Here is a 25,292-nt window from a genome sequence, read left to right on the forward strand (position 1 = left end):
GTTATAAGCCGCTGTTAGAACGATGCAGAAAATAAAGAAAATCACACGTGACGAAAATAAACGTACAAAACGTAAAAAATATTGAGTCCATTTTATCGTAGAATCAGTTACGAAATAAACAGTATTTGGTAAATGCTATTGCGTGTAATTTTTGGTGAATCGTGACGCTGTTCTAATGCCCACTTAGAAAAAAACGTTCAACGCTGGTCCTTCATTGGTCCAATACGTTGAATCATTGGTCCAATGAAAGTCCAATCAATCGTTCAACGGGAGGCCAACACGGGACCTTCGTTTGCCGATTTTGAAACAGACCGTTGAACCGAATGCCATTTTTTTCGTTCAACAAACCCGGCAGACAGAGGTCCATTGTTGAGCCATTTTTAAAATGAGGAGTTGGAGCCCCGTTGGACTAGTTATACTGCAGAATTTCTGAAGTTTTTCTCACTTATTTGTTTAAACAAACAATACATACCTGCACAATACTTCTACTTCACGTAGAATAACAACAAATTTCCTATCTATGTTAAGGTAACACTTAATTTTCACACTATTTTTGCAAGAGAAAAAACAACAACAAACCGTTCCAGCAAATTGAACGAATCTTTCGTGCAATATATCGTTCAACAAGCGCTCAAAAATCAACAAAATTGAACGGCCTGCTGAGAGGGTGTGCATCTTGCAAGACAACAATCTGTAGGATTTTATCGCACAGTGTAGAATAATTATTCAGTTCTGCAAAATGATCTTTGTCCAAATGGCTTCCAGCAAAACGGCTTTAGGTGAAACAGGAAAATGATCCTGACTGTTTATAATGTTTTCGTTTCTTCTTTTAAGTGATGTTTGATTTCTTTCTTTATTTGTCTTCATTGAATAAAACCATTCTCGTTTCTGTCTGAAAAACGTTTGAATATTCCTCAAAATAGGATCAAATGCTGAGTTTTTTCAACTGCTCTATGATTATTAATGCTCAGTTTCAAAAAGGTCTCTCATCGTATCGTGCATTTATCCTGTCGTTTCGGATTTTATCTGAATTATTCTAAATAAATAGAATTGTACATGAAATCGTACGGTGAGAATTTTTCCAAGGGGCTAGAAATTTATTTTAAAAAAAAGTTTCAATTTATTCGAATTTTGTGTTAGAATTATGAAATTATTCAATGATAATTATAATCAAAATCCTTATGGATAATCTGTAATTGCTCAAATTCTTCTAAAATTGTTTGAAGATGCTTACACTAAAAAGAATCGATTCCGAAAAATTGAATCCGATTTACAAAAACGCCTTTTTGATTTGGGTAAAACTTTTTATCAAGATAGGTAATTATGTTTTTTAACAAATGGGCGGCTGCAAGTAAAATAAAAATTTTTGTTTTAGACAAACGGTTCATTATCATATCAGAATCAGAATGACTCACGACAAAGCTGTGTCCAAAAATTATGACAATATCAGATACGTCATCCGGAAATATAGTAAAAACTATCGAAATTTATTTTTCAGTGTTTAAACAAGTGTACTTCAACGTTTCCAGGAGGTCGGGTGTGTTTTCAAATTTAAAGCTGGAACAAAACCAAAGTTTTCTCTATAAATATATATCATAAGCTAGTACACCACGTAGGTTTTTTTTTTCATAAATACGTTTATTTCTTAAGGCAGTTTACATAAGTTTTTCTTCGCCGTAGCATCACTTTTACATAATATTCTTATCCTAATTTAATTCTAACATAGTCACAACGTTTTGAATTTATTAAAACATATTCTCTTATTACTTAAATATCATCTTAGGTAACTCGTCATTAATTATGAAATCTACTCGGAAATATTATTTGAACCAAACGATTAACTTCTATAAATTATAAAATAAGCTGTTATTTTCAGACATTTTGTTAATAATTTCATAAACTGTTTCGAGTTTGTTTGTATCATTACATTATTTTTATTCTAATTTAGCTATTGGTTGAACTCATGGACGCAGCTGGGATCAGAACTAAGTCTTGAAAGGGGCCTTTATTAAATTGAAACTCCAGTTTTCTTTATGAAATGATAAATAAGTTTCATGTATGAAAGGTCACGACAAGCAAGAATGTCTCGAACTGGGATATTGGATAGTCTACCTTGGGTACGCAAAGAATTTATTAGTTGAGATCTTACATCACGATACTCCACGCATGTCCAAACGACATGATCAATATCCCGATAACCTTCTCCGCAAGCACAATGATTAGTCTCGGAGAGCCCAATTCGAAGGAGATGTGCATCTAACGTGTAGTGATTGGACATGAGTCTGGACATCACACGAATGAAATCTCTACTCACATCCAGTCCCCTGAACCATGCCTTTGTCGATATTTTCGGAATAATTGAGTGCATCCACCGACCCAGATCATCTTTATCCCAAGAAGCTTGCCAGCTGGCAAGTGTTCTTTGGCGAGACGAGCTATAGAATTCGTTGAAAGCAATTGGTCTCTCATAAATTTCACCCTCAATAGCACCACGTTTGGCTAAAATATCGGCTCTTTCATTGCCAGGAATGGAGCAATGAGCCGGGACCCAGACTATAGTGATTAGATAATTATTGTTCAATATGTCGTTCAGGCACTGTTTTATTTTGCCCAGGAAAAACGGTTCAGTCTTGCCAGTCATGTTTGAGCGAATGGCTTCAATTGCACTCAGACTATCTGTGAAGAGGAAATAATGGTTTGGAATTAATGTGACGATTACACTCAAACTATAATGAACTGCTGCTAGCTCTGCTATATAAACAAATGCAGGTTCTTGAAGCCTAAATGAGGCCGAAACATTATTGTTGTACATACCAAACCCTGTCGCTTCTTCAATTCGCGATCCGTCCGTGTAAAACATTTTCTCAGAGTCAATATGCCTGAACTTACTTGAAAATATTTTTGGGATTTCCGTCGAACGTAGATGATCCGGGATTCCACGCACTTCGCGCTGCATGGATGTATCGAAAAATAAGGTTGAGTCAGGGACATTTAGGAGGCTGACACGGATAGGAATATATCTTGAAGGGTTGATTTCCTGTGACATATGGTTAAAATATACTGTCATGAATTTTGTTTGAGATCGAAGCTCGACTAGTCGTTCGAAATTATTAATTACCATGGGATTCAGCACCTCACATCTTATTAGCAGGCGTGATGAAAGCTCCCAAAATCGATCTTTTAATGGAAGAACTCCCGCCAGAACTTCAAGACTCATTGTATGTGTCGAATGCATGCACCCTAAAGCAATTCGCAAACAACGATACTGAATTCGCTCCAGTTTGATAATATGAGAGTTTGCAGCGGAACGAAAGCAAACGCATCCATATTCCATCACTGAAAGTATCGTTGTTTGATACAATTTTATTAGATCTTGCGGATGAGCACCCCACCAAGATCCTGTTATTGTTCGAAGAAAATTTACTCTTTGTTGGCATTTTGTTATCAGAAACCTAATGTGTCCTCCCCACGTGCATTTGGAATCGAACCACACCCCGAGGTATTTAAAAGTTAAAACCTGTTGGATCATTCTTCCCATCATATGGAGCTGAAGCTGCGCGGGATCATGCTTTCTTGAAAAGACGACTAACTCTGTTTTCTCCGCAGAGAATTCGATACCAAGATGAACAGCCCAATCGGACAAGTTATCTAAGGTATCTTGCAATGGTTTATGCAGATCAATAGCTTTGGGTCCAGTAACTGAAACCACGCCATCATCTGCCAATTGTCTTAGTGTACATGGGGTTACTAGACAGCTGTCAATGTCATTTACGTAAAAATTATAGAGGAGCGGACTGAGGCATGAGCCTTGCGGGAGACCCATGTAACTATTTCTGAGTGTTGCCAAATCGCCATGTGAAAAATGCATGTGTTTCTCTGACAAAAGGTTGTGCAAATAATTATTTATAACCGCTGGGAGTCCATTTTGGTGAAGCTTGTCTGAAAGAACATCAATGGAAACTGAATCAAATGCTCCTTTAATGTCTAAAAATACAGATGCCATTTGTTGCTTTTGAGCGAAGGCAATTTGGATGTCAGACGAAAGTAATGCAAGGCAATCATTCGTCCCTTTATTTCTACGGAAGCCAAACTGAGTATCTGACAACAAACCGTTCGTCTCGACCCAAGTGTCGAGACGTCGTAGAATAATTTTTTCGAACAATTTTCTGATACAGGACAACATCGCAATGGGTCTATATGAGTTGTGATTGGAAGCTGGTTTCCCCGGTTTTTGAATGGCGATAACTTTCACTTGTCTCCAGTCAGGTGGAACAATATTTTGCTCAAGAAACTTGTTGAACAATTCCAACAAACGTCTTTTTGCGAGGTTGGGCAGATTCTTCACCAAGTTGAATTTAATTCTGTCCAACCCTGGAGCGTTATTGTTACAAGACAAGAGTGCTATAGAAAATTCCATCATTGAAAATGGGTTATTAATAAAACCATTATTTGGAGGAGATTCCCGTATAATGCTCTGCGTAGGAACAGAATCTGGGCAAACTTTCCTAGCAAAGTCAAATATCCATCGGTTCGAGTATTCATCACTCTCATTGCCCACGTTACGATTCCTCATTCGTCTGGCCGTGTTCCAAAGAGTGCTCATTGAGGTATCTCTTGACAAACCTTCGACAAAATGTCTCCAATAGCTACATTTTTTGGCTCGAAGTATGCTCTTGTACTTGGTTTCTAAAACCATCAGTTTTTCAAAATTCTGAGGAGTTCCTCCTCCCCGTTTTAGAAACGTCTTGCAAGCATTTTGTTTTGCGAGTTTAGCCTCTGAGCACTCTTTGTCCCACCAGGGGTTGGGAGGCCTTCTGTTAGTCGTTGGCCCAGGAAAGCGTTTAGTTTGGGATTGTTCTGCTGCCTCCAGAATCGAACAAACGAGGAAGTCATATTCTTCAAGTGGAGGGAGCTCTTCCATTGAATTCAAAATACTAGAGATTCTACTTTGGTATTTAATCCAGTCGATATTTTTTGTCAAATCATATGGAATACTAGCTGAATTAGCAATACATTTGTTACAGCTAATTGAGATGATGATTGGTAAATGATCGCTACCGTGTAAATCAGGCAATATTTTCCAGGTGCAATCTAGTCGAATTGATGTTGAGCAAAGAGATAGATCTAATGCACTTGGGCGTGCAGGAGGTCTTGGGATCCGTGTCATGCTACCCATATTTAATACCGTCATGCTAAAATTGTCACAAATGTTTTGTATTAAAGATGATCTGCTATCATTGTAAACGGAACCCCACATAATACCGTGCGAATTTAAATCCCCCAGAATCAATCGTGGAGCAGGAAGGGCTTCAACCATTTCATTAAGCTGTTGCTGTCCAACTTGTGCTTTTGGAGGAATATAAACCGAAGCTATGCAAATATCTTTGCCTTTAATGTTTATTTGGCAAGCAACAACTTCTATACTAGAAGTTGAAGGGATGTTTAATCTATAAAAGGAATAGCATTTCTTAATTCCCAAAAGCACTCCACCATACGGAGAGTCTCTATCGAGACGTATAATGTTAAAATCATTAAAATTTAAAGCTATGTTTGAAGTAAGCCATGTTTCGCATAAAGCAAATACATCACATTTTTGACTATGCAATAATATTTTAAATGAATCAAGTTTTGGCATGATGCTTCGACAATTCCACTGCAGGACAGTGATTGTATCATTTGCGACGGGTGATAAATTATCCATCAAAAGATACAAAACCTGAGACAACCACGTAGGTGATTTCGAAAATATTATTTTTTCGAAACATTCCATATTATATTGCTTATAAAAAAAGTTTGCAACATATCAAGAAACCCCTACATGGTATACTAGATTATATGTTTATGTTATATCTTCTCAAAATTTGGAATCAATCGATAAAGATTTGTAGCTGCTTTGGGTTGGCCCGGTTTTGAAGATCGTGTTCTGAACAAAACGTGTTTAATACTGTCTCAAGTCTCAAATTTTAGGCTCACCAAAAAATTGATTTTCTGAATGTTCGATGATGGCCTTACCCCTTAAAAATAATAGATGTTCAGTTTTGCAATGACTGAGTGAAAAAATATAGTGAAGAAGCAAAATGAATGAGAAACTCACCGAAAAGATGATTCTCGAGTCTGCGTTCTTATGCAATCCGTGCATATGCGTTTTACCATTTCCGCCACTCTAAGCTGTGGTAGACACAGTTCTACTACAGCACTGAGTTAGTAAGCGTGCATCGCACAATGATCTAAGTCCTAACCGCCTCACGACCGGTATTATATATCCAAACATCTTCTCTGTGCATCAGACAATAACACACTAGCCTTCTCACTCTAAACCTAGACCCTACAGAGTGCCAGTCGCTGTCTGGTTATCATCAGCGTCAGACCCTATGAAGGCGGTTTGATAGGATCTGTAAGAATCCACGATGATAGGATTTAATCCACGCTATCAAAAATCTGTACAAGTTTGTATTTTTTGCCAAAAATCTGAAATCAGCATATACAGAATCTTGGTCCCAAATTTATCTGCAAAATCTGTAAAATGCAGATTAATCTATATATGTGGCAACCCTGCTGGCACAATAGAGAATGCAACAAGCGATTATAAATATACTCTCCTACCCAGTGCTTGAGCGTAAAAAATGTATAGAGCGAGAAGGCTAGTACTGGTCTTAAAATAAAGACTAAAATGAAATTAAAAATACTAATCATCATTAAGAATATAAGTTCTTCGTAATTCATAGAAAATTTAACTTTTTCGATCTTCAAGTCTAAATATCTCGAAAAGAGCTCCTTCTACCAGGATGGTCATTGGGGACCATTCATAAACCACGTAGACTCTCTAAGGGGAGAAGGGGGTTTGTCAAAGTCTACGTTTGTCTCAAACTATTTTTATTGTCAAAAAAATTAACTGCGAAATTCAGTCGAATCAGTCAGAAAATTTTATCATCAGCTTTGCTTTACTTAAGGGAAGGTAGATAAGAAAAAATACGGAAGTACAACTTTGCGAATAATACACCTCAGAGGCTGAACGTGTGCTTGAAACTATCTCTTAGTCAAAGACGTCTATCTCTTCTGTGTGACGAAGAGCAAGCAAAACTTCTCCACTCGCACGGATAACTTCAACGAGAGCTCTTCTCTTTCACATATATACAGAACTGTTGTATAAAGTGTGCACGCATCATGGGTGCGTTTGTTTATTTCCTTTTACCTTTTACCTTTTTACTGATTCGCACCAAAGTGCAGATACTTTCACAGAGGTGTACACGCCGGTGAGCACTCTGGTGTATGGTTTGCGTAGAAGAAACGTGGGCACGCAAAATCAGCAAAATAAACCAATTTATCGTTAAATTTTCGTTTTTCATTGCAAATTATTCATATCAAGGCCAGATCTACTCTCGTTCGCTCACCATAGGCGAGAGCACGTGAGAGCGATTCGTGCGAAGAGATTGTTATTCTCTCGCACCAGCTTCTTTCAACACAAGCACGCACTCAAAGTCTGTCTGTCTGGACACTGAGAAAAAGTGCGCTTTCCTCTTTGTGTGGAGCGGAGCAGTGTATAATTGAAACCTACGCCCTGGTGTATCACTCTAGTGAAGTGCCATCTATGCTCTTAGCTTTTAAATTGTTCATTTAATCTACTTTTTGAAATAAAAACCCTGTTTATTTCCCATCGTTTAAGAATTATTGTATCTCATTACCACTTGTGTATCTGTAACAACTAAGAATTTAAAAAGCTCCAAATTTTAGGTGTAGATTTATTGTCTATCATCTGTAGACATGTCATATTTTATTATTTAAGGAAACATCTATCAGGAACTTTACTTTGGAAAAATGCCAACAGGTTATTTCAACTGTAACGGCTTAACTATTTACACAAATGTAATAAAATATAATTATTTAAAAAAAACTCCAACTCCACCATATCTACGCATTTTCCCTAGAAACTTTTGAGATTTCTAGACATATCCAAACATTTAAAAAATCGATTCATTGGTTATCAAGTTATGAGTTTTTAAAAAACTAATGCACCTTGTAGTGAGATAATACATGTTATCATGTTTTCTGAATAAATAATCGCTTTTTCTCTCAAAAATTGTGACTAAAAACTGTCCCAGAAAGTATGGACGCAACCAAAAACCGCTGCCATTTTGCAATGGTTCAGAATCTGTCAATTTTTATGTGTCCTGTTGTTTACACTCTTCTCTAACCAGTTGTTTATTCGTTTTCATTAGTTTGTTTCGAAATGCGTGGACTTTCAGCAGCACAACATCGGAAAATTGTGTACAAATGGTGCACAGAACGCGGACTGTCACTGAGAAAGATAGCAAAAATGGAAAGAATAAATGAAAAAGCCGTGCGAAATGCAATCAGGAAGTTCAGTGAGGATAAACCTTCGAGGATAAACCGAAAACCGAGGTCGAAAAAAAAGGTCCTGCTAACCCTCAGTTGGATAAACGTATACTGAAGGCGTTCGAGCAAAAGAAGGAGGTTTCAGTTCGGGATGTGGCCAACAAAGTGGGCACTTCGAAGTCAAATGTTCTTCGTGCTAAAGAACGTTTGAATCTTCGAACCTATAAGAAGCAAAAGCAACCAAAACATAGTCCGAAACAAGAAGCATCGATCAGGCCGAGGGTTCGAAAGCTGCACAATACGATTCTTGCTGTAAATTTGAACTGCATAATCATGGACGACATAACCTACGTGAAATTCGACCACCATTCGAAACCTTGCCGGGACCACAATATTATACGGTGCGAGAAGGGCAAGTGTTAAACCAGTCCGAGACATCGATTGAAGTCAAAAAATTTGGTAAGAAAGCTATGGTCTGGCAAGCAATTTGTAGCTGCGGTAAGATTTCGAAACCTTTCATCTCCACTGCTTAAATGAACAGCGGAATATACATCAAGAAATGTTTACAAAAACGACTTCTACCCATGATTCGAAGCCACAAGGATCCTGTTGTCTTCTGGCCAGATCTTTCTTCTACCAAAAATGTCACTTTCGTCCCAAAAGACATGAATCCACCAAATTGCCAACAACTTCGACCAATTGAGGAATGTTGGGCATTAACGAAGGCACATCTTACGAAACATTTCTCGGCAACCGAAACCATTCAGCAGTTCGAAAAAGATTGGAATAAAGTGTCAAAACTTGTCACTAAGAAGTCTGTACGGAATTTAATGAGGAACGTTCGCCAGAAGGTGCGCCAGCTAGTCTACAATGGCTAAGTAGCAAATGTTGAGAATAATATTTTGTTATTGTAGTCTAATATCAATATATCGAATAAAATTTGAATATCTAACACTTTTTTTTTAATTGCCCACCACACTCCCCCACACCAAAAAGCTCAACAAGGAGCCCCCTGGTAATGGACGAAACTAATCTCAGTTCATTAACACAGGCAAAATTATAATACTAACAAAAAAACAAGAAAAACTGAGATTAAATCAATTTATTCTAAGATGTGCAATTAACTAAATTATTGGTGTGGAATCCCAGTGGAAATAAGTTTAACATCTAAAATTGAATAATATAATACTGTTGACGTTTAACTAACATTGATATACAGATAGATTACGATTGTTTAAACTTTACGCTTATTGTATAAAAATTTCATTCAGTCTTTGTCTAAAGTAGTGCTTCAATCTAGATCTAAATATGGTACGGATGTTGATTTGTTGTATGTTAAGAGGAAGTGCATTAAATTTTGTAGGACCAACAAACAGAATACGCCTTTAGCCCAGAGTTGTGGTTGTTCGAATGCGTTGCAAGTTGCCATTACGGTGCGTCGCGTACAAATGGTTTGGAGTTGAAAACTGTATGTTACGATGTGTCGTGGCATGCAAGGTTTCATGAACGAACAACAAGGTTTGCATGTCACATAAGTAAGCTATTGGTAGAGCATTATGAGCATGGTCGGAGTACAATGAAAGCGTAGAGAACAGCAGAGGTCTATTAAAAATGGTTTTAAGACACCTATTCTGAAGAGTTTGTAATTTTTTCAGATGAGAGCTAGTTGCACGGTCCCAGACTGATACAAGATAATTAAGTTGTGAGTGAATATAAGCATAGTAGTAGCTCAAAAGTGCACCCCGAGGATCATATGATCGCACTCTCCACATTATACCACAGTAAGATGCGCCACGCTTTTCAACAAAACTTATATGATGAGTCCAAGATAACGTAGGGTCAAGATGTATGCCCAGGTATTTAAAGCATTTTACATTTTCAATCACGTAATCTGTTAGCTTCGGGTTGTCATGAATTGGTAACACTTTTAGCATCATATATTTCGTTTTAAGTAAATTCAATGACAATAAATTAGCGTTGAAATATTTGTCAAGGACATCTAGGTCACTGTTCATCGAGCTTATAATGGTACTGATATTATGATGGGGATAGAATAAGGCTGTATTATCGACAAAGAGTCTTGGAGTACCGTTAAGATTCAAGTTGCCTAAATCATTTATGTATAAGAGAAATAATAAAGGTCCTATATTACTACCTTGTGGTACACCAATTTTCGTAGGAGCGAGGTTGCTACGTTCACCATCAATGGATACAAATGGTTGCCTATTTGTCAAGTAACTACGAATAACGTTGTTGGCAATGCCTCTGATACTATAACATTCCAGCTTTTCGAGTAAAATCGTGTGGTTTAACGTGTCAAAAGCTTTTTTAAGGTCAAGAAATAAGGCACCGACAATATTCTTACGATCTATTTCACTCATTATCCTGTCAACTAGTTCTATAATAGCACACGGAACGACCGAAATTAGCTCTGCGCCTAATTCGTGTTACTGTTTTTGAATTAGTTGATTTTAACAACAAAATTTCCAAAATAACTATAAAATTAGTTAAAATTGAGAATTTACTTTGCTGAAAAAAATTCTTATTTTCAGAGAATGTGTTTAGTTGGCGAATATTCTGGACACAAACCAGTAATATTTCAATCCAGTACGAAATTCTCATTGACAACAAATTTTGTTATTAAAATCAGAAAATTTGTTTCTATTTATCTATCACCATCATTACTGAAGGACAGGACAAAGAAAACAAAAATGAAATTGGTTTTATTAACAAGTTTATTAGCTAAAAACTCATGAGAAGTGTCAAAGCAAAACAATCCATTAAAAAGCTAAAAGGGACAGTCTTGTTGAAACTGCTTGCAAATTGTTTAGATGTTTTTCGCATGTGTTACGATATATCCCTATATAAATTTCTAAACCGATATGTAAAAATGACGTAAACTGTTAGTGGAAAGTGTATTTATTCAGAATTTGTGCGCATTTAAAGCGATTGTGCGTAATAATGTTTTACGGGGAACAGTGAAGTGAGTTTCGAATATTGCACTGTAATTGTATATGTAAAATTATGTTTATTTGTATCTTCCAACCTTCTGGGCTACGCTGTCCGGTGTATTACTTGTACCGAGTGCTCAAAGTTTTCAGTGAGATAGTCAATTTCGCGAAGTAGAATGAAGAAAACAGCAATTGAGAAGACAAATTTTCAAAAAGAAGTTTATGTTTCGCTTATGTCTTTCTCTCCAATACAACATCGTATTTATACCTGCCAATATAGAAAAGATAATCGTGACTGAAATTTTTTTCGGTAGTCGTGTGCCATCTAGTGGCTAGTAGTCATTACGGTGTTAACGTTTTTTCGGTGTCAGAGCGCCATTTATGTTGGTTGAAAACAACGTTTTATTTCTCTAATTCAACTAAAAAATTAGTTGAATGGATATGAAGCGTGCCTTAGCTGAGAAATGACAGCCCGTTTAATTGGTGAATTCAACTAAAAAAAATAGCCATTTCAACAAATGTTTTATTATTATTAAGGGAATTAGAATTAAAAAATCTAAATTAGCGAAAGTAAGATTTTTTTAGTTGTCTCAAAAAATAACTAACTAAAATCAGAAAATCAACTAATTTTTTCGCCAAAATGCTGATTTCGGTCTTTCCGTGCAGTTTGTGTGCCAGAACCTTGTCTAAAAACGTATTGAAATTGGTAGAAGACGCTATGTTTATTTAAAAAGTGAAGCAATCTGGTGACTAATAGTTTTTCAAAAATTTTGTTAAAGACGGATAATGTAGATATTGGACGATAATTATTACAATCACAACGATTACCGGACTTAAATATAGGAATGACTTTAGAGATTTTTATACAATCGGGATAATAACCGGACAGAATAATTTCATTAAAACATTTAGAGAGAATCCTAGAAAACGTTGTTCAATTTTCTTTTAGTAAACTAGCTGATATACCATCGGAACCACTGCCTTTGTTATTATCCAGGCTTTGTATCAGCAATGTAACTTCAACGATAGATGAGGAACGTAAAAATATTGAGTCACGAACACAACGAACATTGCTTAAATTGTGATTTATTTACAGCGAAATCAAAGTGCGTCCATACTTTCTGGGACAGTCTTTAGAAGGACGAGTCATCGATTGCTTTAGCAAAACCAATAGGACAAAATATTTACTAAAATAATCAGAACAATTTCTTAAAAAAAAGTTTTTTTTAAATTTTTTTAATAATATGAAAATTTTAGTGGTTATAGATGCCGACAGTTACAATCGGTTTAGTTATAAAAATGTATGGGTTATCGCTTTTTTATCGAAATTCGTTGGTAATGCAGAATTTCAATTATAAGGTTTAACACGCCACAGTCGAACAATTAAAAATTATGTTGCCAAAAACGAACCGTGCTAAAAAAACAATCAAGCCAAAATACTATGCTGAAGAGTACTGGATTTAATTTTTCAATCACTCAGAAATGATTGTATTGGAAATTGTATCTAATTTTGATTCCAAGCATCATTTCATCGTGTTTCCTTCAAAACTCCAACTATTGGGATATGGCGAAAAATTCGTGCAGGCCCGTGCGCAGGAATCGTCCAAGGGGGGGTGGGGGGGGGCGGGGGCATTCAAAAAGGGGTGGTGGAGTTCAAGGGGTGATTGTGATTGGGAGGCAGGTGGATGTAAATGTAAAGTCTACGAGAGGGGACAGGGACGTTTACGAACCATGCCTTTTTTGGTAAACCCAGGAAGCCACTGAATAAGATATATTTAAATGTCTTTTTCAATCTATTGCTCGCTGTTTACTGATAAAAAATTACACTAAGCAGAGTATATTCGTTTGTATTGTGACATCTACAGGAACCAATCAATATTGAAGGAGTTGGGCGTGCATAAATGGCGTAATGAATCACTATTTAGGTTTTGGTCCAGTCACATCAGATGTGATCATTAGAAAAAATCTGCAACTTTTTCCCCATCCGTTAACCAATATGCCGCTGTGTAGAAGTCAATAATGTCGAATTGAAACCGTTATCCCTACGTGGTACCACAATGTCTAGCACAATGAATGACCGGAGAAGACTTGATGAGCGGAGCCCACTGGTCGTGACCGCAAGGCAACCTGCCACCGATCGTTTAATCGATTAGCGGACACACAAATTATGGAAAAAACTGGGGAACGAATTATTTGCAGAATTGAACACGCAAGAATTCGTATAATAGCTGCCAACAAACATACGGAATTGAAAGACGCAACGAGATGGAAAGAAATTTCTTCGCTACAATAGCAACTCAATTATACCGGTATCAACAGCACCTACCTTTTAGCAGTAATATTGATCTTTTTCATGGTATGGCAATCTCTCTCCCGATGGGTAAATTGTTCACAATTACTTTACAACAGCAACGGCGGAAACCAACGAGGATTGATGTTCTTTCAGTGGATGAATATTCTCCGATCACAATTTGCCCTTTGCGCTGAATGAAGAAAATTGTACGATTGCGAGATTTTGAATAACTCTCGTGCCGATTTGTCAGAGCAAATTAAAATCTTTTACGGTTAATATCAGTAAGGCTCAAAACGGGCATCGAAAATTTGACCTCTTCCGGAGGATTCGGAAATTCGAAATGTGACATTAACAACTTACCCAATTAAAAACTGTTCCAGATGCCACAACAAAAACGATCTAATAGTGAAAAATGTTCAGTTCTTATCACAAATCAACTGCCAGACTTGACGGAATGGCATTCAACGTCGAATGAGTTGCCAAACGACATATGCTTTCGAACACTCAAGCTATTTTCCCACACTCGAAGTCCATAATCGAATCTCGCCGAAGCGCAAAGGTTGGGCATCGCAAGTACGACGGGGGGGTGGGAAGGCGAAGTTTGCACAGTGAACCGTTGGTCGTCTCGACTCTTGCCAGTTGTCTCATAATTTATTCGTCTATTAGCACACACTTATTAATTAGCTCACACATGGAAGTTTTAGCCGGAGAGGAAACAACTGCTTCGAAGATGCGGTAAATCCTACACGGTTTTGGTACAACATCGCAGAGCCCAACAACGGACGGACAGTCTAAAATTTCAAAAGGAAGAAGCGAAACAGCAAAATAAAAAAAAGTGACCACACCAAAACGCTGCCGCCTGTCGATGACGCGCTCTTGTGGTAACTGTTGTTTGCCCTCGAATTCGCGACTCTTCCGCAGTCTGATTAGATTCCCTGATGGAATCGGTGAGGTGGCTCAGGGTTATTTTGTTTGGCCGAATGTCACATTTTCTTACCCCCGCAAGTGCCCTTTGAATTTACGATCGGAAAGTGCCAATTACAAAAGTAGTTTACACAGGTAATGTCTAATTGCTTAGACAAGTAGGAATTCAGCCCTGATGGTTTTGGTTCTTATAGCTGTGGAGTACCAGTAGTTTTTGTTTTATCCGTAGTATGAGTCCAACCAGTGGCGTAGTCAGAATTTCAACTTGCAAGTCGATTCTTTAAAAACTTTTTATTCTTATTATTATCAAGCCAAACTATTCACACAATTTTGTAGGTTTTTAAAAATTTGACCTCCCCTCCTACTCTGACTACAGCACTGTTTCTAACACTGATTGGAACCGGCTCCCTGCTTTAGCCTGATCTGCGAAGTGTGAAGCTGTTTCGGATGTGCGTAAAAGTGACTGTAATGTACAGAACAAAATAAAAAGTCGCTCGCCCACACTATTTGTTTTTCTTGCGGGTGCGCTTCAAACAGTCAATCGTATCCAATCGCTACCGTAATCGAGGCGGGGGCAACGGAACAACGACAACAGGTACAGTTATTGGGAATGTTTTTTTTTCTTCTCTGGTCCATTGGTCCTTTCGTTTGGGGGCTTTTTGTGACACTCAGGCTCACGGTGATGGTTTAGCTAGTGAATAATTGATGTAAAGCTTGACTGTCCATACTCGCATATCGGTCCCCTATGGGTTCTGGCCACGTTTGAATTAGCCCAACGAATAAAATCTATTTTTACCGTATTTTCAGAAATTGCAAAAATAATTCTGGCTTAGACCAGTGAAATTTGAAAAAAATATCAAATCGGGTCTGTCCCATATGGCAAGTACTCGCACGCATTAAAAAGCACGTTTTAGTAACTTAAAAAATACAGGTTGTATTTTTTTCTTAATCCGTTTTTCTTTCATATACATGATCGAAATCATTGATGCACAAAGAACAATGCTATGCGAACTAACTTGTCTACGAATTATTATTATGTCATATTTGAAAATATCTGCAAAAGTGTGTGAACCTGGCATCCCTGCTTACCAGTGCGGTGATCTGATGAGCTGCGGTTCTTTTAAAAAGAGCTGTGAGCTATCAACTCACTTTAAAGATTCGATTCAGTGGAATAGCTGAGGAGCGAATTGCCCATCTCTACGCTCACTGCAAAAGTGAGTTACAGAAATAGCAGACGGGTGATGCCCTCCGTTTCTTAACCATTCATGGTTTCAGCATGGCCATAGTAAAAATGAGTCACACGAATAGTACTCAGGATATTCTCATTGGAAAATAAATTGGATTAGGAATATATTTTCGTATAGGTATTGTAAAAGTTGGCTGCAATAAGTTGCATATTTCGCTTCGGCACAAGGTTTCCTAGGTAAAAATAGGTAAACTGATGTATGACTTTTCCAGAAAAGAACAAACCTATGCATTACCTTTACAAAATTATGGGATTTTATATTTTCTACAATTATTCCAAACAAAGTATGTATAAAAAATAACTTGAGACAAGTTATGATTAGAAAACTAGTTTTAAGGGGGTTATCATAATTCAATATCGAAAACAAACTTTGAAAAGGCCCAAAAAAAAGTTCCATCGAGTTCCACTTAGATTTTTTTTATATTTTTTGCATTTCTTTTCCTATAAATTTTGTAAAAATCAGCTTCATAAAGTTGCATATTTCGCTTCGGTGTAAGGTTTTATCATAGGTAAAAAAAGGTAAAATGTTGTATAACTTTGCCACGAAACAACAAACATATGCACTACCTTTAACAAAAATATGGGATTTTTTATTTTCTTCAATTATTCCAAATAAAGTATACATAAAAAAATAACAAGTTATGAATAAAAAACTGATTTTAAGGGGGTTGTCATGAAAACGCTTTTAATATCAGAAACGGTGAGACCTAGACTTTTGGTATATTTGACAAAGTAAATTATTTTCAATAGTTCTAAAACTTTGCAGAAGAAAAAAATTTTCTATCTCTACAGAAAAAAAAGTTATTTTAATTTCTTAAAATCAACTATATGCATTGAAAGAATGGTTTGGCAGCTACTGATTTATGTCCACGTTTTTATTGATTCGAACCACTGTGCGCTGTACCAATATTTAGGTACTGGTGGTGCATACGATATTTCTTCTTGGATATTTTCAAGAGCTGACATAATATCAAAAACTTTATTATATCGAACTATTGACAGTTTCACGGGGATAGAAAATCTAACCTGAAATTTTGCCAGAAACGAGAGATGCATAGCATGCTAAGATGGGACCGGTATGCGAGTATCTTTTCGTTCGTTAGCCAAACTTCTCGCATATGAGTCCCATCTTATTGCGTAATAGATTTTAGATAAATGAATGACAAAAAATGTAGTATTTCATTCCAGATGAAATGTTTATAATGTAATTCATGTATTCAATAGCATCACGGATCAATCATCATAGTAGTGAAAAGAAATCGAGTTATTTCCGCAATATGAATTAATCTTTTTCTCAACTTGACGATTTTTAATATGGGACTGATATACAAGTATGGGTAGTTGAGGGTATTCAAATTTGAAATTTCATACACTGAAACCTTCGTTTGCGAACCAAATAGGGGCTCGAAAATCGAGGTAGTTCGTAAAAAAGTTTACGTTATTTGAGATTTGGTTCGTAGAAAGAGTTACGTGTAAATAGATAACGTAAAAAAGTGTTCGTAGAGGGAGGTTTGAGTGTAGCAATCTCCGAACATTTTTGAAAATGTTTTAAGCAATCTATCTATATACATAAAGAAGGCTGTGAGTTTGTATGTTTGTAACGGCATAACTCCGGAACTACACATCGGATTGCCACCAAACTTGGCACAAGTACTTCTTGCTCTTCAGAGATGGTCAAAGGGGTATTTTTAAAGGGTAGAGAGCGTAGCACGTATATTTAACTGTGGAGTGAGGAGGGGAGTGGGGGGGTCATGAAATTATATAACTTGACGAGAATCGATATGTTTTGAGGACCATAGAAACATTTTGCATACCTTAGATATGACTAAAGCGGGTTGGATGTAGCAAGTGCCTTTTAAAAGGGCATCACTTCTGAACTACTGAACGGATTGCCACCAAACTTGGCACAGATACTTCTTGCTTTTAAGAAATGGTCATTAGAGCATACCTCGACGCAGGACTCTCCAATAGAGAAATTGGTTGAAAGCTTTCGCGATCATACACTGTCATAGGTAGATATTTTTAAAGAGATGAGAAACCTGATTGTATCGAGAAACGTGGGAGGAAAAGTAAGCTTTCGGAGAAAAATAGGATATAGCAGTGAAATGAAATACGGGTACGTGGTTTTCGCACGGACTTCATTTTTCTACGTGTGTACGGAATCGAGGTTAACTGTATAATGAATCTTCTGATTTGCACGTAGGCACCACTTCCTGGGTAATGTGCTAGGAAGAGCAGATTTTCATACACACTGATTCTAAACAGGTAAGATATCAGTACATCCTACACGCTAATCCTAACTTCATAAGTGTGGTATTAAAGTTCAATATACTTTACATCGAAACTATACATAATAATACAAAGAGAATTTTTTTTTAACTGCCAAAAATCAAAAAAAGAACAGCATTACAAATCCGTGCAGAGAATGACCTACCAGTGACAACACGACGAGTTCAACAAGGTTTGTCGAGAAATGAAAACCTGGATTGGTTTAGGGGCTGGGGTCCACTAGGAGATTGATAGTACCTATTAGCTCTCTCCGGACTGTACCAGCCTAGATGCCGTGTGGAATCCGGCGGAAAAAAATGAACCAAGAATAGATCCACTGGGTTCCTGCTTCCATGTCGTAAAAGGCGACAATTGCAGGAGTTTCTTTTTCCTTTCAGTTATCAGATATTTTCAATGTTTTACTTCTGATTACTCTATTTTACTAAATCATCTCTTTATTCAACCTATCAATTTCCGTTTAGCTTCGTAGAAAAGTTTTATTAGGAATGATTTTTTCTTCCATGTTATTGATTGTCTTTCAGGATTATAAAATGAATGATAAAAATCAACAATTGCGCAAATCCATTTATATTACAAAGTTAATAACAGAGATGACATGTATCGGTATATTGAATACATAGTAAAAAACACTTGATATTAATATTTCAAACAGTAAATTAATATTTTTCTCGGTAGCCGGCTGCCCAGATCAACTAATATAACCAATTAATAATTTTAATAAATAATTAAAATAATAAAGCGGAAATAATAATGAATCAAGACGCGTGTGAAATCTGTTGACCTTTGTTTGGTGATTTAAAATGATTTTATAATAACTGTTTAGAATATTTCAATGCAATGAATCAACTTTTTTGTCTAAATCCTATTCGCTCGTTTATTTTGTATCACGTAGTTTCATTTATAAAAACGTGCTTAATCCACCTAGCAGTGAGATGATACCTTTTTTTTATCAATCCGAATGTGTTTTTTTTGCATGACTAAAAAAAACGCGAAAGGTAGATGCATAAACGAGTGACTGCATACTCGACAGCCGGCTGTCCGGAGTTTTGTCAATTTCGGAGATTGACTGTTTCGTGCATTATATTGCCAGCACAAAGTAACACATAAAACGATAATACTTTAAAACATTCTTGGTAGCCGGCTACCCAGAGCAATAAACACATGATAACATTATTAAAACATTTACTAACAAAGTATCCTCTCCTGTGATGCATGTGGGAATGCAGAGGATTCCTCGGTTCTTAGTAGCAACATCAGGTATTGATCAGCATGCATGGTTCAATACAGTTTGCACAGTGTGAAACAATGTGTTATTCCCAAACATGTTACTTCAAAAAATCATTTTGCAATCTCAATTGGTCCAGATAACGGAGTAGCAACACACGGGCGGTCTCTAATGCTAATAATGCTAATGCTAAAAATGAAAACCTGGATTGGTTTAAAAGACTGATAAAACCTAACCTAACCGAGAAGCATAAGTTACACCGTTTCAATGTCGCAAAGATATACATTACCTGGACTGATGAGTGGAAAAACGTACTCTTTTCTGATGAAAAGAAGTTTAATCTGGATAGCATAGATGGCTGGAAATACTATTGGCATGATTAGCGCAAAAATCCTATTGTTAAAATGAGTCGAAATTTCGGAGGTGGTTCGCTAATGGTTTGGGGAGCATTTTCATTTCGTGGAAAACTTCCATTGACGTGGATTTCCACTAAAACGAAGTCAGAGGACTAAATAGAAATGTTTGAGATAAGCTTGATTGAACACGGTAAGCCATGATGGGTCCGGATTACATTTTTCAACAAGATAATGCTGCAATCCACGGTTCCAAATTTACTAAAGAGTGGTTTAATGCCAAAAGCATAGAACTTCTGGAGTGGCCAGCTTGTTCTCTGGATCTAAATCCTTTAGAAAATCTGTGGTCTATCCTCGCTCGTCGCGTTTACGAAAACGGGAAACAGTTTGACAACGTAAATTCGCTAAAAAATCGAATTCAAGAATGTTGGAAGAAGATCACGCAAAACTCTTGTACTGTCAATGAATTCACGTTCAATTGAAGTTATTCGAAATAATGGTTCATACACTCATTACTAAGTTGTTTTACAATGTAGAATTAGGTTATTTTGTGGAAAATAAATTCGTAATTCGATGAATGAATAACTGGTGCTATTTTCATTTCGCACATTTTTTCATGAACTGGTCGGCTAAAATAGAAGTATCACATACATGAAGTTAGTGTTTGCGAGCAATCGACATTTCTCGATAGGCACAGATAATTATAACAACTAAAAGATGGTCGTAAGTATATTTATACGCGTGAAAGAATAGCAAAATCCTTCCAGGTCGGGACTCGAACATATGACAACTGGTTTGTAGGACCAGCACCGTATGCATTGAACCGTCAACTCTTGGGAGGATAGCAAGTGACGCTAATAAAGAAGCTGGAAGACAAATTATTGGTATTTATCGGTAAAGTTCCATAACAACTCAGTAAATTATTTCCCAGCTTCACACAATCACTTTTGGCAATTCAGAAGTCATGAGGATTGTGAAAATCTATCTTCTGTGACTCACATTGAATGTGCAGATTGTTCTTTGGCTATCAGAGCAAAGTACTTACACATCTGTCCTGTTCGAAGATGCAAATTTGAAAGAGGACGAGTCAGCTTGTGTGTAACTTATTTTGATTGAACCTGAGGTTGTATTTCCACGAATACAAACAACATGTAACCATGGCTACCACTTTTTGGTAATCCCAGTGCTATATCGTTTCTACTGGTCGTTCCTACGATCGTCTAGATAAGTTAAGGAAAGTGATGTGATGTGATGTGATGTGAAGTGAAGCCACCATCAGTTCAAGGACTTGCCAGTGGATGCGGGTAGACTTACAGTAGCCCCGATATGACTCATCCATTCACCTTTTTACTATAGCTGTTACCGAAAAGCGAACAAAAAGGGTTGGGCGGATACGTAAGTAGAGTCCCTTACTCGTATTCCGCGGGAATAAAAGATGCTCTTCCAACCATAATATCCAGTGCATGGATGAAGCATATCGCTATACATGCTTGAACCCGCCTGATGGTTTGTTTGAGAAGGGCGTTTCCTTCAAGTGACTTGGGCTGGCTATCCACAATCCCTCGTCCAGTCATCAATTCGTCCGATGCCCTGATGCTCCCTCCCCTTTACGTGATAAATGTTTTATATTGATAAATACAATGAAAAATAGTGTAATGAAATTAATATAACATAAAATGATAGATGATAGATTACAAAATAATATAATGTAACATAATATACTATAATATAATACAATGTCATACAATATAATATAATATATTATAAAACAATATATAAAATAACAGTTGATGTAGAGTGTTATTTATGCTCTTCTATCTTCGCAATACTGCAGGAAGTAGAATATTTCTCTTCTAATAACAATACTAATATCCACATCTATAAATAATATATGTTATTATTATCGATGACGAATTAATAATAATAACAATAGTGATAACTACAATGAAAATAATAATGAAAAATAATATAATATAGTACAATGAAATATATACTAAATAATACAATGAATAAAAAGATATGTTGCGATATGCTATGATATTCTATTACTTGAATTTATATGTCATTTCTCATCCTCTCATTCTGCCATCAACGCATTCCATCGACCAATTGTCACCACAGACACACGTGTAGGCATGAAACAAAAACCAGTGAGGACCAAGCTCATCTTGTGACGACCTTGATATTTAGTTAAATGTTACTTTAAAAATGATAACTTATAAGGGAAACAAATTTATATTTTGCGCATAGGTACGTAGTACTACTCATAATAAACCCTATAATATAATATAATACAATATAATATAATATAATATAATATAATATAATATAATATAATATAATATAATATAATATAATATAATATAATATAATATAATATAATATAATATAATATAATATAATATAATATAATATAATATAATATAATATAATATAATATAATATAATATAATATAATATAATACAATATAATATGATATTAAGCAATGCAGTATAATACCATACAACATAGTATATAACCACATAAAATAGTGTAAGACGATAATATATGAAACAATATGCTATTATACAATATAACAGTTAATGTCGCAGTGTAAGTTACGCTCTTCTAATAATAATAATAATAATAATAATAATAATAATAATAATAATAATAATAATAATAATAATAATAATAATAATAATAAAAATAATAATAATACATGATGTAATAAACAACAGAATTATATGTTGTAATATACTATGATAAACATTGCACTTTGGGATGGGCTTCTACCTACAAGCCATTTCGCACCCTCTCATTCTGCTACTAACGCAGAAGGCGATAGCACCCAGTCGACGCCGTTCTATTGACCAAATGTCATCATAGACGCTCGGGGAGGCATGAGATAGGGACTTGTGAGGACTTAGTTATCTCACCATTTGACGACCGTCTAGATAAGTTAAGGAAAGTATTCATATACATACAATAACAACAAACAAACTATTAATGATTAAGGTAGTTTACGTATAATAATTAAACATATGTGCCAAAAGAACATTTTTTGATTTTCCAAGACGAGCTTAGGTATTCATTGCAGGGGTGATCAAAAGAGTGGAGTTTGTGGCAAGTCTCTCTAAGAAGGAGTGTTTACTGCAAACTTTATATTAATTTAGGGGTTAGCCAAATTTTGTGCTAGGGCACATAACCGTTTTCATTATTTTTACGTTTCGTCTTTGACTCATCAGTGCAGAGCAGTTCAAATTGAACTGCTTAGTGCTAAACTTTATATTATTTGTTTTTATTTGGTTTCAATAGAGGTTTTAACCTTAAGGTCATTCGCCTCTTCGAGCTTTCTGACCCTATGTGCGGAGTTGGGGACCGAACCCAGGTGTACTGCGTGAAAGGCATCGACTAACCCATCACGCTGTACCTGTCTCCATCTTTTTTGTTGAAAACCAAGGGGAAGGGGCGGTCTTAGACTAGACAGAGGGGGTTTCGAAAATCAATTTTCATCTCCCATTTTTTGTAGAATAAGAGAGGGGCAAAAATTTCAATGTATTGCTATTGTTAAATTGAATGCAACGCAAAATTTTTAAAATAATTTCACAAGATCTGGTTATATTTTGCCAGAGAATTCAAAGAACTGACGGAAAAAAATCTTTATCTGCCTACACCTCGTATGTAAGTTTCAGCCTAACTACGAAATAACTGAACAAATCGCCACCAAGTTATTCGATGAGAAACGATGCTTCTTGACAAATACAGATACTACTTTTATATCAAAGGAGATTATCAAGTTATTTAAAGGCAGAGGGAGTGTAGCAAGAGCCCCAAATTTGGGAAGTGTAAGGCAAAATTGATCGGATTTAACGACAAAATGGTATTTCTTGATAAGTACAGCATAACACCATATTTCTAGCAACTAAGTAATGATTAATTCTTTACAAAGGGAGGTAACATTGATATAAATTGACGAAAAAAACATATAATCAATATGCGTTATTTTAAAGTAAATTGAGAAGGACTGTTGATCTTAGGTGATTAAAATAAATTTACAATATTTGTATCAACTGAATCTTTATTTTATAGTACGATTAAAGTTTTGATGATAAACAGCCTTTCGTTATTAAATAATCATTATCAGATGAAAAATCTTTATCAATCACGTGCAATAATGAAGTCATGATCATTTTTATAACAAGAAGTGAGTAGCAAGTGATTGCTGATCAGATGTGACGAGGAACGTAAATCAAACAACTTCATAATGCATGCATGAGAAATGTAAAACATAGAAAAAGCTAAACTTTACGCATTAATTGAACCCGAATAAAAAGATGGTGCGCAATAAATCTTTTTTGCCCAATAAACAGTTATAATACATGTGAACTCATAGTATTACGCACCTCGTAAAGCTACTGCAAGAAAAGTCCGTAGATCATCAAACCAAAAAAAAACAAGAGTTTCTCAACTATTAAGTTACATGTTGAAACATACACTCGAACTCACGAATGATTAGTTCTTTAGATGGACACCGGAATTTTAAACAGACCCTATACTGAAGCTACGGAAGGCAGTGCTAGGGAGGGGAGGGTTAGTGCAATCTTTGCAGTCGGCATAACCATTTCTCCCGTTCCCGATGATACGAACGATTATGGCTCGGTTGGCCCCGATCACTTGATCACTCGAGCTGGGCTCGATCCCTATGTAAAGCAAGGGATAAAGTATGTCGGAGCAGAGGCCTTTAGATGGAGTGATTTTTCTGTTTCAAGCACTTCAAACTCGGATCCGACAAGTTGCTAGCCGGGGATCAAGTTCAAAGCAATATTCAACCTAGCGGCGGCGGCGGCAACACAACGGCAGCAGCACCGATTGCGGCTATTCACAGTAGAGTAAAAGAGTTATTGAATTATCCAGCTCGAAGTCTTGAAAAGCAAAAAAAAAAAACACTCTGGAAAAAGGCCTCTCATAATCAAGAACCAATTGTTGGGTGGCTGGATTTTTAGCACGGGTTCAATATGCCGGAGAGAGCTGTGTTGAGCTGAGCTGCCTCCTGCCATACACAAACAACACATCTCGTGGACTGCATCTGAAGAGTCGGGTAATTGCATCTCAGTCCAAATGGAGGGCACGATAAAATAAGTTCTACTTATGTAAGTTTCCAAATGGCAAATGGCAATCCGTGGGGCCTTCGGAGTCTCTCCGAACGGTTCTTTCGGTTCGGGACCTGCTTTTGTAGCGAGTAATCAAAATTATTGCTACAGGCGTGCTGCACACTCGAGGTCCGCATGGTGGCGTGGTGGCTCGATAGGGCACAGGAGTTGCTCGTGATAGCGGTACTTGCTGCTCGCGTGGCCGCCCCGAGAGGGATCTGTCGCACTCGCTGTATCGCGGTCAAATTTCAGTTGGTTTTGCTGATCTAATGAGTAATGGGAACTAACGCTTAATGATCGAAATTGTTGAGACTTAAGGATAGCAAAATGAACGATGAAACTTAATGAGCAGCTAATGCGTTTTGTGTGCATTTAGCTAATGAATCTGATTGGCGATAAAGTTCACATGGTTACCGGTAAGAAGAGAAAGCGCTATCTACATGAATTCCAGCGAATGTCTTATTAAAACTACCGTAAGTATTTTTTATCAGAACGGATAAATCATTACAATGATTCGCTGGACCTGAGAAATCAACTCGGAATT

At 36.5% G+C, this 25,292-nt stretch overlaps 1 protein-coding gene across 1 annotated transcript in view; it reads left to right on the top strand.

The window, feature by feature from the left end:
* LOC131430720 (sex-regulated protein janus-A-like) overlaps window positions 1-25,292 on the top strand; it is a 428,138-nt gene that overhangs the window by 216,858 nt on the left and 185,988 nt on the right. The window lies entirely within an intron of this gene.

Source organism: Malaya genurostris, chromosome 2, assembly GCF_030247185.1.
Source record: "Malaya genurostris strain Urasoe2022 chromosome 2, Malgen_1.1, whole genome shotgun sequence".
Lineage (NCBI taxonomy): Eukaryota > Metazoa > Arthropoda > Insecta > Diptera > Culicidae > Malaya > Malaya genurostris.